The 14,135-nt window shown below is 44.5% G+C and overlaps 1 protein-coding gene and 1 long non-coding RNA gene across 3 annotated transcripts in view; one reads left to right on the plus strand and one right to left on the minus strand.

Moving 5' to 3' along the window:
* ZC3H12B (zinc finger CCCH-type containing 12B) overlaps window positions 1–14,135 on the minus strand; it is a 261,754-nt gene that overhangs the window by 22,288 nt on the left and 225,331 nt on the right. The window lies entirely within an intron of this gene.
* Window positions 7,166–13,674, plus strand: LOC127543027 (uncharacterized). The gene is made up of 3 exons (XR_007949113.1): window positions 7,166–7,775; window positions 7,882–7,954; window positions 13,402–13,674. It is a non-coding gene; the product is annotated as an uncharacterized LOC127543027 (long non-coding RNA).

A 14,135-nucleotide genomic window follows, 5' to 3' on the forward strand; every position in this document is an offset into this window, starting at 1 on the left:
ATAATATAGAAACAGTGTGCCAGAGCAGATAGTAAGCTGGCACTGGAGCCAAGAAGACAGCTTTCAATACATGCTGACTGTGTGACTCTGGTTGTCACTTCCCTTCTCAGTTCCATCGGCAACCCTAAGACCAAATCATTGCCATTTTGCATTGGTAGAGAATTACCAAATGAAGGGATTCCTCTGTATCTGTAATATGTGTGTGTATATTACATTGTGTGTATTCTGGGATTTGAGGGTTGTACATGTGTGTTATATGTGTGAGGAGTACAATGTCTATATCATATGCATGTATATCTGAGACTTGTATGTATATGCATGCAGTTATGTGATATATTCGTGAGGTATGTGCACGTGACTTATATGTATACCACACAGGGTGTGACTTACATGTTCATGTGTGTGTGCATAAGTCTTTTGTAATGTATATTTGTATGTATGTATTCCAGGACTTGTGTGTTGTACTTGTATGTTATGTGTGTGGCGGAACATGTATGTTACATGTGTGTTTCAAGTCACGTGGCTACTGTCTAAGGCAGATTTGGACTCAAGTCTCAAATCCCAGAATACACACAATGTAATATACACATACACAGATACACACATATTACATATATAGACTACAGACACCCAGATTTCTATAATGTTTAGTCAGCCACCGACAAGATATATGCTTTGACCCCCTCCTCCCCCCAAATTTCACGTTGGTGAGTCTCATCTGGAGAGCCCTCACGAGTCCCAACAGACCCACAATTTGTTAGGCCCAAATAAGACTCTTTCTACTAACAAAATGTGTTGGGGATTTCTAATTACCTTTCCCTCATTTCAGTCAAGTTTGGATAAACAGGAAGTAATACTGCCAACAGCATCTGGGATCTCCAAGGGTAGCTTTGGGTCTTCTTTAGTAAAGAAGAGTTATTTTGGAAACCCTCCACGGATCCAGAGAGTTAACGCCGCGGTCCGGGAGAAGTTATGAGCAAAGTGGACGTTCGCTCTGTCTGTCCCGTGCCCCTAAAACCAGGGAGGTCTCTAGCATGACTTCAGAAGTTTCTAATAAAGAATTCACAAATTCTCTGAGACACTGCTTCACTTTCACTTCTCCATCAATCTTGATTATTCAAAATCTGAGGCATATTTCCCCTTTTCAGTTTGTTTGACATTTACAGGGCCTGGTCAAAACGGCACTGCACCATGAGGAGGAAGGGAGGGGGGGTGGAAAGAGTGTCGGGCTGGCAGTTGGGGGACCCTGGCTTCAGTCCCAGCTTTACCACACTTGCTGCCTGTGTTACTCAGGACAAGCTACTACCCCTCTCTGGGCCTCAATTTCCTACTCCGGGAAATGGGAGACTTCAGACTAGACAGCCTAAGGTCCTTTCTAGCTCAGATCTCCCAAATTAGATGTTCTAAAGTTTCTCCTTCCGGTTCTAGTGTTCTATGTTCTGAAGTCCCATCCATCTCATCCTTCTGAAATCCCTCAAGCTCTGACGTTCTATATCCTATGTTCTAAGAGTCCTTCTGGTCTGCACATCCCATATTCTCTGTTGTAATATCCCTATCAGTTCTTCCTCTTGTTCTGGGTTCTAAGCCTTAAGATCCTTTTTATGTTGGCCATTCCATTTTCTCAGCAGAAGGAGGTTCTGAGGCCGGGGTCCACAAACTTGTTTTTAAAACCTCTGGAAAGCTGTACTTAAACATTTTATAAAATACGATTCTGAGCAAAGGTATCTAGGCCTCCTTCCAGGAGTCTGGGCAGCAGAGAAGGCTCAGCAGCTCTGCTCCAAGGGAACGTCTGGCTCTGCCACTCTGCAATCTGCCCTGCATACTGGGGCTAAAGCAATCGCCAATTATTTATGTACATTAGGGATGGGAAGCAGCGCCCCTCACACGTGACAGTCACCCAGAAGCACTGCTGGTCCCTGGTTAGTTACTGAAGACTTCATTCAAGTCTATTAATACCCACAGTAATCAAATTGCTTTCTCTTTTGCTCAGTTTTCCCTTGTGTCAACAAGAAAAGCCAAGTAGTGCTTCTTTGCCTCTTCCTGCAGGCCAACAGCCTGTTGAGAGTGTGACACGTGCGATAATCAAGGCAAACCTCAGGGAAACCCCACCAAAGAGAAAACTCTCAATCCTTTGATCTTCCTACGAGGTACAACCCAATATTTTCTGCCACATACCTTTGAAGTAGCAAGGAGCAAGAGTACATGCAATAAATGACCTTGGATTTAGCACTACCAGAGGCCTCGAACCACTATTTACAAAAATAAGAATAGCTTTTGATTTTTCAAAATACACGCAAAGATAGTTTTCAACATTCGCTCTTGCAAAACCTTGTGTTCCAAATTTTCCCCCCTCCCTTTCCCCAGACAGCAAGTAATCCAATATAGGTTAAGCATGTGCAATTCTTCTAAACCTATTTCCATTTCTATTTCTAAACATATTTCTATTTATCTTGCTGCTCAAGAAAAATCAGATCAAAAGGGAAAAAAATAAGAAAAAACAGACAAGCAAACAATAATAAGGAAAAAGGTGAAAATACTATGTTTGGGATCCATACTCAGTTCCCACAGTCCTCCTGTCTCTGGATGCAGATGGCTCTCTCTATACAAGTCTATTGGAATTGCCTGATCCCGTATATCTTTTTAAAATTACAGTAGCTGTTTGTCTTAAAACCCCCAAGCATAACAAAGAGACCTAAGACTATTAAAACTTTGGAAAGTCTGGTGTAGTGGACTAAGTATTAGAGACCCAGGTTCTAGTCTTAGTTCTGCCACTAATTTTCTGTGTGACCATCGAACGATCTCTTTTTTTTTTCTTTAGGCCTCAGTTTCCTTATCTGTAAAAATCGAGGACTTGATTAGATGGTTTCTAAGAGCCTTTTAACTCCATCATTAAATGTCTTAAAGTTGTTTCCAGTTCTAGAATTCTATATTTTAGGTTGCAAGATCCTTTCCTTAGACCATTAATTCTATGGGGAGGGAATGGGGACACTTCCCTTCACAGAATGTTAATGGGAAGGAAATTAAAGAATTTAAGTTGCCATGACAGGATTCTTCCCAGTTCCTGCTTAAATCATTAAATTAAATTAAATCCTGCTCAAGAGAAGGCATCAGGAATACCATTACTTGGATGTCTTTCTTCTTATTTTTTTGTTAGGCAGTTGGGGTAAAGTGACTTGCCCGGGCTCACGCGGCTAGTAAGTGAGGCTAGATTTGAACTCAAATTCCCCTGACTTCAGGTGTGAACACCTGCTCTGGTGTTCTATCCACTGTACCATCTAGCTGCCTCAATGCTTAGATTTCTTTTAGCCACTGTAATAATTCACCAAGACCATCTCCTAAAGTACAGAGAGGTTGGGATTTGGATTAACAGAAGCTGTACGTACTCATATCAAAGAAAGACACTCTGTGGGCTTCAGTTTTCCAATCAATAAAATAGGAAAGTCCGACAAGCTGGCCTCTGAGCCCCTACTAGCTCTAAATCTAGGATTTTTGAAATCTCAAGGACACATTAGGATGTGAACCTTATGGAAACTGAGCCCATAGACAGGTCGGTGGATTCGGGCTCTCATTGATGAGGCTCCCCCATCCCCTGGAGTAGGCTTTCTGGTGCTGTGTGGTTCTTGCTGATGTCTTTCTGTAACACATTTATAAGGGCTCCTACAAAGGTGCCGGATGCCTTCTTCTGGTTCTTTTATTTAGATTAAGAGAAAGACAATTTCTACTCTTTTTGTCAGGAACTCGTACTGAATATAACCATTTGTAGAGGTAGTTGACAAATGAAGTAAATGAATACGGGTAAAGAGAAATGAGTAACTATACAAATATGTAGATGAATGGGGGGTTTCCTCTTGATTTATGGCAGATGCTGTCAAGTACAAGTCATTTTTGATTATTGTTGGCTAAAAACATTTGAAAAGAAATCTTGAAGGACTAGCACATGTGGCTAAGTCACATTCAGTCATATGAATTTCTAGGACTGTAGAGAGTTTGTTTTAAGGTATCAATGGCTTTGTCAGAAGCACGGGAAAGAGCTAAGAGCACTGAACTTCAAGACAGACATTCTGGGGTCAAGTCCCAGTTCTGTAACTTAGTATTCCTCTGACTTGAGTCAAATCACTTCCCCTCTGTGAATTAGTTTCTTCTGTAAAATGGGAATCATTTTAATGGATAAATTTATCAAATTTATAAATCCCTGCCCCCTAGAATTGTTGTGAGGAAAAACACATTTCTTTTAAAGTTCTATGTCCTATCATCATCATCCGTGTCATCCTCAGACAAGGCATTTACCCTCCTTGGGCCTCAGTTTCCCATCCTTTAAAACGAGAAAATTGGACCAGATGACCTCTCAGGTGCCTTCCATCCAGGGTTCTGCAAAATTCTATCAGCCTATCATAAGCTACGGTCATTAAGTTTTCATTGTGTCAGAAAAAATGATAAAGGAAAACAAAATAAACAAAAGACAGGCAAAACAGATCTGACTTTCCCAGAAATCAAAGCACACATACACAATTTTTCCATAAAACCAACTGAGGCGGGGAGAGGACCCCTATTATTTGTCCAACTGTTTCTCTCCCCTGCAGGATGGGCCAGTCGCCTCCCTACACAGCCAACCCAGCCCAGCCCCAAGCCTTCATTCTTAAAATAGAGTCTGTTCATCACACATTCATTCAGAGTAATTTCACAGGCTCAGAAGCTACTACAGAAATGAACTTTTCTTTTAAAAAATATGCTGAGTAATAATCTATATAGGGACAGAACATTTTGGCTAAGAGTTTTAAGTGTCTGGGGAACTAAGGAGTCACAAGAATGGGGCCAGTAGGACTAATGATCCCAGATCCACAACTAGCTTCTCCACCCCCCCCCCCCAATCCCTCCTCTTCACTCCCCAATAGGTATAAAACAAAGATCCAACTGAGTATTTTTCACATAGTAGATGATCTATGGCCCACTTACAATCCTCAGGTGGACGATGAGCCCAGGGAACACAAATGTTCAAATAGCAGCCAAACACTATAGCACTAAAGGCCACCTCCCTCTATCTCAACTGTGCAAAGAAACAAACAACAACAACAACAACAACAACAACAACAACAACAACAACAACAACAAGAGATTTCTGGGTGATTTCTATTGGTGTGAATTTCCACGCCACTGCACAATTTTCTTAGCCTAGATAAGCTGATTGGATCCCTATTTATTAAGAATCCACTATAGACAAGGTACTAGAGATACAAAAGCAAAAATGAAATACTCCCTACCTTCCTAGAGCTTAGATTCTACATGGATCACTGAATGCAAATGTGTGTGCATGTAAATATATATGTAACATATATAGTGCCTATACTTGTGTGTCCATGCAAATATGTTTATATCTATGTGTACATGCATGCATGCATGTTTGTGAAAATACTGTTTATAGTGTATGTAAATATGTGTATATGCATAATGTGTATCTATATAGTGTGTATTGTATAATATATATATATATATGTGTGTGTGTGTGTGTGTATGGATATCTACATATCTGTGTGGAAATATATATGCATGTATAAAAATAGGTATCTCTAAACACAGCAATTAATTTCAAGAGGGTCAGAATTCTCAAAACTGGGAGGAATCAAGAGGCCTCCTATGGAGGTAATTCACGAGCCCAACTGTCAGGGAAGCTCAGGGTCTTTTCAAGCAGAGGTAAGGAGCGAGGGCAGCCCAGGGGAGAAGGTCAGAAGGCCGGGAAAAGGGCAGAGCTAGAAAATGGGATGTTGTGCACGGGACCAGACAGCAGGCTGGTGACCTAGAGCTAAGAGGGTGTGAGGGGGAACAGCATGCTTTGTCATAGGAAAATCCACTGCTCTGTCCCGAGTTGCTGCTCTTAGGAGGAAAAGGTGGAAAAGGACCAAAAGACCTGAGAGCAGGTGACCCGGGTGCAAATTCAAGTTCTCCCCCTAACTTACTTCCAACTCCAACCTTCTATCTTCCAAGGTGTCTTTTAGTTTTGCCATTGTATTCAGAGGTTCTTTTCCAGCTGTTAGTTTAGGTTTAAGATATACTGCTGTGTCCCTTTCAGCTGGGACGCTCCTTCTAGGAATCTCCCTTGGGGCTGGGACACTCTATGTGGTTGACTTCTAATGAGGGTCCCTTCCAGGTGTAACATTCTACGCCACTAATATCCACTGCTCTGGTCTTCCACATCAGTTCCCATCGGATACAAAGAGAACTTTATTTATAAAAGAAAAAAACCAAGCAGAGCCCCCCTAGGAACGTTTTGAACCTTATAAAATGGAGAAAAGAGAAGTGGCCTCTGAACTGTGGCTGCACCCGCTTAACCTGATTAGGTTTGGGCCACTAAGGGGTGAGCGCGCCTCCTCACCTCAGGTCAAAGAAGGGCCGAGATCTGCACACGGGGACCAAAGCCTCCTCACGTGGAGGGGACTGGGAGGCAAAGATTCCGTCCAGCCTTTCCTAGCGAGGAGCCTCTTCCTCATTTGAAAACCAGAAAAATCGAGTCAATCTCTGAAAAGCCCCAATTAGGCGACTCTTTCTCCCTTTTAATTCATAGGAAGCTCATCCTAGCCACCAATATTTCTACCACAAAGAAGACCAATGTGTGTTCCCCCATTCCCTTTCCCTCCCACTCCAGCCGCCCACCTCCCGTGTTGGAGAACGCTCCCAGCTCCCAGGTAGTAACACTGGGGGATAACAGCAAGGAAGAGACGGATTTTTTCTGGCTCCGCTTTGTAAAAAAAAAAAAAAAAAAAAAAAAAAAGATGTCACTCTATCCCAACTCTCCAAGCCCCTTCAAGTCTGCTATTGCATTCATGTATAAACAAAGGCGAGCAGCCCCAGAGACGAGCCTTCCCTCTCCAGCAGACGCATACTAGGTGTGAGGGGTTTTGTTTGTGATCTTAGAGGATGTGGGAACACAGCAGAAAATGAAGCCGGAAAATCGGATTGCCAGCGAGTCCGACTTTCCTCCCCGGCCCTGCGCACTTCTGCTCTACCTCTCTTCCCCCCCCCCCCATCGTCTGCCAGAACATTTGCTGGGCACATTTTGCACACGTTCCTGGAACTTTCCCATCCATTCATATTTCTTGGGTTTGAAATGACAAGCGCCGCGAGTGATTCCATTTCCCAGCCTACGTCTGATCTAACCAAACATCCTTCTAAGTCTCCGTTGTCTCGAACTCATCTGTAGCTAACGCGTCCAGCGCCAAAGTAACCCGAGCACTGGCTCCCCCGGGAGAACCAGGTTGCATACTCACTTTTCCTCCCAAATCGGCGAGAGAGGGACGGAAAGAAGGCTGTGGAAATCCACCGCGGTGTGCCCTGGCGGGTCTGCTTGCTGCTGGGAGCAACTGCAGTGAATGGAGCTTCTCCGGCCACTAGTGACGGCCTGGAGAGGTGTTATAAAAGCTACTTCTCCAGAGAGCACGCCCACTTCCATGACTCACTGAAGGAGTTTCGCTATCTCTCGTCTCCCCCTCCTCTATCTCTCAGTCTCTCCCTCTTTCCCCCTCCTTCCCATCTCTCTCTGGCTGTCTCTGGCTGTCTCTCCTCTCTCCTGCTCTCCCCTCCTCTCTCCTGCTCTCCCCTCCTCTCTCCTGCTCTCCCCTCCCCTCCGTCGCCCTCCTCTCCTCTCTTTCTTGAAGTTCTCCCTTTCAGACCGTAGAAAGCCACAGGGGAAATTTGCCCGGGCCATCCCACCCTTCCAAGTCGGAGGAAAATGGAGTGACTTTTTAAAATGATTTTTAAAATCAGCAAACTTATTGTTCTTTTAGGTAAGAACTCTGGTGAGTGTGTGAGTGTGTGTGCGGGCGCGCGGGCGGGCGCGCGCGCGCGCGTATGTGCTGAGTTTTCCTGCCAATTGAGAAATTTTCCTGACAGGGACTCTGGGAAAGATGAAGCCCATCTCCCTGGAACAAGGAACTTCTGCTGGGATGCCATCCGCCGACTCTAGGTGAGTTAGCCTCAGACCTCTGGGAACAAACGGGAGATGGGCTGGCCAGTGAATGCCCCGAACATCACCAGGGAGGGCGGGGCCCACTGGAGGACCTCAGGGGGACCCTTCTCCCAGAAGCTTTAGATTCTGCCCCTTGTTTCAAACATACAGTTTCTTTAGACTTCCTTCCTCAGGCTGGGGGACACTTGCTTCTTTCTGTCTGTTTCCCTCCCTCCCTGCCTTTCTTTCCATCTCTTTCTTGTCCCTGTCTCTGTGTTCTGTCTCTGCTCTCTCTTGATGTCTCTCCTTTTCTGCAGCTCCTGTGCTCTGGCTCAGCAGCAGCTGGACTGCTGTGACAAGGGAGGGGGTTTCGTGAGCAGATCTGGCTTTTCCATCATTTCGGAATCCTTCAGGACAAGAGGGGCTTCCCAGCAATATCACCACGAGTAATGAATAGATAGGACAAGCTGGAAACCCTCTCAGGCCCATTACTTTCTAGCTTAAGTGCCTTTGGCCAAGTCACTTCTCCTCCCCCCGCCCCCCGCCCCCAGTCTGGGGCCATTTGTTCAAATGGATTTGTATATATCCACCCACGTACGTACACATACATGTATTTTGGTCCAGACCTGGTGCTGTGGTGCTGTAGTGGGAGTTCCCTTCATTAATACCGATGACCCCTCCCCTCTGCTTTGGGCTGGGCATAGTGAGAAGCTAAATGACTCGGCCAGGGTCACCCGGGGGAAGGTGTCGGAGGCACACTGATACTATGAGGAATTGTTTCATTTTTCTCTGTTTCCTCAGCACCCAGCCCACAGCAGCTGCTTTTAAAATGTTACTTATTGACAGATTGATAGATTAACCCAGTGCGATAAAAACAATTTTCCTTTTCCATAGCTTTGCAAAGAATACAAAGCACTTTCCTCTCCACCACTCCCTAGAGATAGGGAGTAACTTTTTGGGGTGGGGGGGAAGGGAGTGAGGGGGAGGGCCGGACCTGCAATTTCTTCAGCAACTCCCTGGAGGAAAACTTTCTCTACCAAAGCCCCATTCCCTGCACCAGTGGGGAAATTTCTAGCTTTTGAGCATTGCTTGGGCATTCAAGGCAGCTTCTGAACCCAAATTTTCCTGACTTCAAGGTGGGCTCCCTCTCCACACCAGCCACACTACAAATAATCATTAGCTTCATTTTGCAAATGAGGAAAGTGCCCACATCCACTTGCTGGGGGAAGAGCTGAAACTCAAGCTCCCTCCTTTCAGTAGCACCCTCTCATCTTGGATTGCTTTCAGTATTCACCTGAGTTTCCCTTCTGACCTATCTCACTCCCCCTTGTCCCTACTTAACCGGGGGCCCGGTTTAAGACTGGAAGCGACTCCTCCAGGCCAAGAGCTGCTTCCTTTTTCCTGTGATGTCCCCAGCATTTAGCACAGCCCTTGGCACCAAAGAGGGGCTCACTAAAGGCTGCTTGGATGGAACCGGGTGCATTTTCAGAACACATCTTGTCCCTGGTGAAAACGAAACCGAGGACACAGCACCGTCCCACGAAGGCCGCTGGGCCGAGCCGATCCGAATTATTCCCAAGGGGACCAGAAAGCAATTGGGGGCATGGCCTCGGGATCGAGGTGGGGGTGGGAGCCCCGAGGGGTGCCGGGCGCTCAAGCCCAGGGGCTGGGGGAATCCGCCGACTGCCTACATTTCTTTCATACATTTTGTGGTTTCTTAGCCAAACGTGAAGGATCCCAGCAAATCCCCAGGGCTGGGTTTGGAATCTTGGAGGGACTGCCTCGGAAAGAAGGAGAGGGGGCCATTTGGCTCTTTATTCCGTAGCTGTGTATTCTTGGCCAAGTCATGTCTCCACCCCCTGAGTTTTAGTTACTTCCTCAGTGACTTAAGAGGATCCAACTTGATGGTCATTTTTAGGCCTAGCTTGGGGATCTTACATGTGATTTGGAGCAAGTCACTTTCCTCCTCTGGGTCTCAGTTTCCCCATCTTGTAAAGTGAAGGGGGCCGGGTCACTTTGGTGGTCACTTTGTATTCTGATTCTGGGAGTCAGTACCTCCAAAATAGTACCGAGCCTCAAGGCATTGCCTCGTAGGAAATCCATTCAATTTTGAGCCAGAAAGGTCTCGGGCCAGGATGTATTACTTACTGGTCGTGTGACCTTAAGGAAGTCACTCAATTATAGGAATAATTCCCCAATCGCACAGTCATAGGATTAAAAACCGGGAGAAAACTTCAGAGCCCCCAGTACAACCCAGACACAAAAGGAAATCCCATGATAACATACCCCAAAAGTGGGCGTCCGGCCTCAGCCCGCACACTCCGGAGAGGGTGAAGCCAAGCGCCTCTCCAAGCAGGCAATTCCATCTGGGGCCAGCTCAGATTCTCCAGCTGCTCTTTCCAGACCTCTGTAACTTCCAGCCTCTGCTCCAAGTTCCACCCTCTGGGGCCACCAGAACCAGGCTAATCCCTCCTTCACATGACAGCCCTTCAAATGCTTGAACACAGCTATCATATTGCTCCTAAATCTTCCTTTCCCCAGGCTAAATATACCCAGTTACTTCAACCAACCTCATATGTCATAGACCAAAGGCCCTTAACCATCCTGGCCACACTCCAGCTAATCAGTGTCCTTAAGTGTAATGGGCTGAAGCTGAGCAGATGCACTGAGTTCGAGCACTTGAGGCTAATTAGCAATTGGACAATACTCTATTAATATATGCTTGGAGAAAGAATGGCCCCGCCCACTCTCTGTGCAAGTTTGACGTGTTGTATAGGAGATCGCGTAGACGATCGGGTGGAGCGAGAGAGGCAGAGCACTGCTGGCCAGATACGTGGCGCGATTGCTCTCACTTGATATGGCCATTCCCCTTCACCTCCGCAAAGAATAAAGATCAAGGATTGTCCCTCATCCTGACTCCGGCTGATTTTCAAATACGCGGTCATCACACTCGCCTTCCCCCAACCATAATAACTGAGCTGTAGAGAGTGCTTTTTAAGCTTACAAAGTATTCCACATCTTTTATCTTATTGGATTATCCAAACAGTCCCATGAAGAAAGCACCAAAAGTATTATCTCCATTTTTCAGATGAAGAATTTAAGGATTGGATGGGGACACAGTTTCTAGTCAAAGGATCTAACTCAGGTCTTCTTGATATAATTCTGCCATTCTATGCCCATATTACTCTACTTTGACTTTACAGTTATCCAATTAGCAAAAGTTGCAGTGGACCTCCAGAGATCCTAAACTAGACCTCCAGGAAAGGCTAATTAGACCTCTAGGGAAGGTTAAAATAGGAGACCTCCAGGGAAGGCTAAGTCAACATCATTCCTCAAGTTGGCCCATACTTCTTTGGGACAACTCGATTGTTAGCAAGTTTTTCAGGATTTCAAACCTAAATTTGTTTGTTTGGGGGGTTTTGGCCCCTTCCACTAGGTTCTTCCCTCTCGAGTCAATAAGTCGAATACACCCACACTAGACAGTTTTTCAAATACTTTCTTTTCTCTTCTATTTAATTCTCTTTTCATTATCAGTTTGGTCTTTCAAATTTTTGCAGAGCAATTGTGTGCTCTGCACTGCCCTCCCTTTCTGGCGGTTATTATTCTTTTTTTTTCAGGGGAAACATCCCCAGTTTCTTCTGTTGGTTCCAATAAGGCATGAATTTGACTTTTTCATCATCCCCACGTTTAACACAGTGCCTGGAACATAGTAGGTGTTTAAAAATGTCTACTGGTTGATCCTACCTGACTTCTTCTGGTCTGTTGCCTCATTTATAAAATATGAGTAGAAAGGCAATTTGGTGTAGTGGATAAAGAATTAATCTCAAGGTCAGAAGGCTCTGGGTGCAAATTCTAACGGTAACACTAGCTGGGAGGCTGGGTGAATTATTTGTCTTCTTGTAGTAGCCCCTTGTCAGTATGGGGGCTACTGACAAGGGGCTACTACAAGAAGACAAATAATTCAAAATTCAAAAAATCCAAAAAACACCCTCAAAAAATAGCCCCCAGGCTACTCCTTACCCCTCAGCTTTGGGAGAGGTGCTTCCTCACATAGGCTTCTTTAATAGAAATAAAATCACAGCTCCAGTTAGAAGAAAAAAAGGACGTCATAATCACTGTAATGATATCACATGTAAGGATATCCTGAGGAATGATGTGACTTAGAAAATGTTATGCCAATAAAGCACAAAATTACTTAATTAGGGATACCTGATGCAGGGGAGGGGAGGAGGGTGACGGTGAGGCTGAAGGGGTAAGGAGATGGAGAAGGTGGGGTCGAGGTGGAAGGTGAAAGGCTGAGAAGATGCTGGACTGGGTGGAAAGGGTTTGGGTGTGGCCAGCAGACAGCACTTGGGGAACTCTAATGAGGAACCCCACTGGACTGAGTTTCAACTCTGCTCCAGAAAATGCTGTGGAATTTAGGGCAAGTCTCTTTTCTGTTCTGGATTTCACTTAGGACCAGGACTAGATTTGTTGTGAGGTCTTCCCTCTCTTTCAAAGTTTTTTCTTTGGAGTGCCCTCCCTGCTCTGGCATTCTGGATTCTAAGATCCCTGTCATGCTGGAAACCATCACGTGATCTGTTACAAGCTCCACCCCCAAGTCAAATATTCTCTGTCCCAGGGCCCTTCACACTCTAACTTCACATATATGTCTGTCTTACAATTCCTGCCACCTCTCTTCTGTCATTCTCTGTTGACTCCTTGTTTATCAGGTTCCTTGATGCCAGTATCCTTGCAGCCTGTGACACATTCATTCCCCAAGCTATTTCATCAATTCCAATCGATTGGCATGATGGGAACTATAGAGTGGATAGTATTGGGAGCTTGGGGTCAACCAGTGAGCTGGGTTAAAGTAGCTTCTCGTGAGTCACCAGGCCTGGCAGAGGCTGCCTTCAAACATCTGCTAGGAGCTCCTGGCCGGTAGCTCATTTGGAGAAGACAATTTTGCACAATAGTCATCTCAAAGAGGGAAAACAATGTCTTTGGAGCAATGATGCCCATGATTTTTGTAATTGCTTTTATGCCATGAAATCTTTTGCTAGTTCTATAACTTGAAGCCCCGGTTATGACATTTCTTCATTTCTGCAAACTCTTCTGAGGTTAAAACAATAATGAATCAGTTCTTTTCCTGGAAAGGCATTTATGCTAAATAAGTAACTAGAATACCCGAGAACAAAGATACCCCATAATGTATTCAACAAGTCATTAATTTCACTTTCAATAACAAAAGGTGACTTTGCAATCTGCCTGGTCTCACTGACTTTAGAATACTTACAAACAACTTGAAGGGGTAAATTGTCTTTGTGCTATCTAGAATTCCTTGCTCAGACTCCTCATACCTCTGTATCAATGAGTCACAACTCCTACTGATAAATTATTATTAAGTTCCTTAATACACTATGCTTATATCGCATTATTTGATTCTTACAGTAGCTAATACCCATATTTTTATGGCCTTTTTACAGAGGAAGAAACCGAAGCCCAGAGTGGAAAAATGACTTAGTGAGGACCACCAAGTACCAAAGCCTAATATATCAAACAGGATTCTTAAGTTTTAAATCTGGAAAAAAAAATTCACTCTTTAAAAACCCTATTATTTATTTATTTGAACACTTTTTAATGTTTTTTTTATGTTGATTTCTGAATTTTCTCCCCCACCGCATTGAGAAAGCAAGAAATGTGCTGTCATTTATACATGTAAAATCATGCAAAATAAATTTCTTTTCTCTTTGAAAAAATCTTTTAAACATTCATTAAAAAACAAGTTTGTGGAAAGAATTTTAGAGAACATCTAATCCGATCCCATAATTTTCTCAAGGTTACACAGGTATGGTATAATAAGTAGTAGAATTGGGGTGGACATAACCGTAGTGCTGAAGTGGGTAGAGTGCCTGGAGTCAGACTCCTTCCTGAGTTCCCATCTGGCTCAGACACTAGCCGTGTGACCCTAAGCAAGTCACTTCACCCTGTCTGCCTCCGTTTCTTCCTCTGTAAAATGAACGGGAGCAGGAAATGGCAAACCATTCCAGTATCTCTGCCGAGAAATCCCCAAATGGAATCAAGAAGAGTCAGACACAACAGAAAAACAATGCGACTCAAAAGAAGTGGGATTCCAAGGAAGGTTTCCTGACTCCAACTCCGCTCAGTGGAAACATTACCAACCTTGATCCAGAATTACATAAATTCAAATTCTAAAATG

The sequence above is a fragment of the Antechinus flavipes genome, chromosome X, assembly GCF_016432865.1.
Source record: "Antechinus flavipes isolate AdamAnt ecotype Samford, QLD, Australia chromosome X, AdamAnt_v2, whole genome shotgun sequence".
Taxonomy (NCBI): Eukaryota; Metazoa; Chordata; class Mammalia; order Dasyuromorphia; family Dasyuridae; genus Antechinus; species Antechinus flavipes.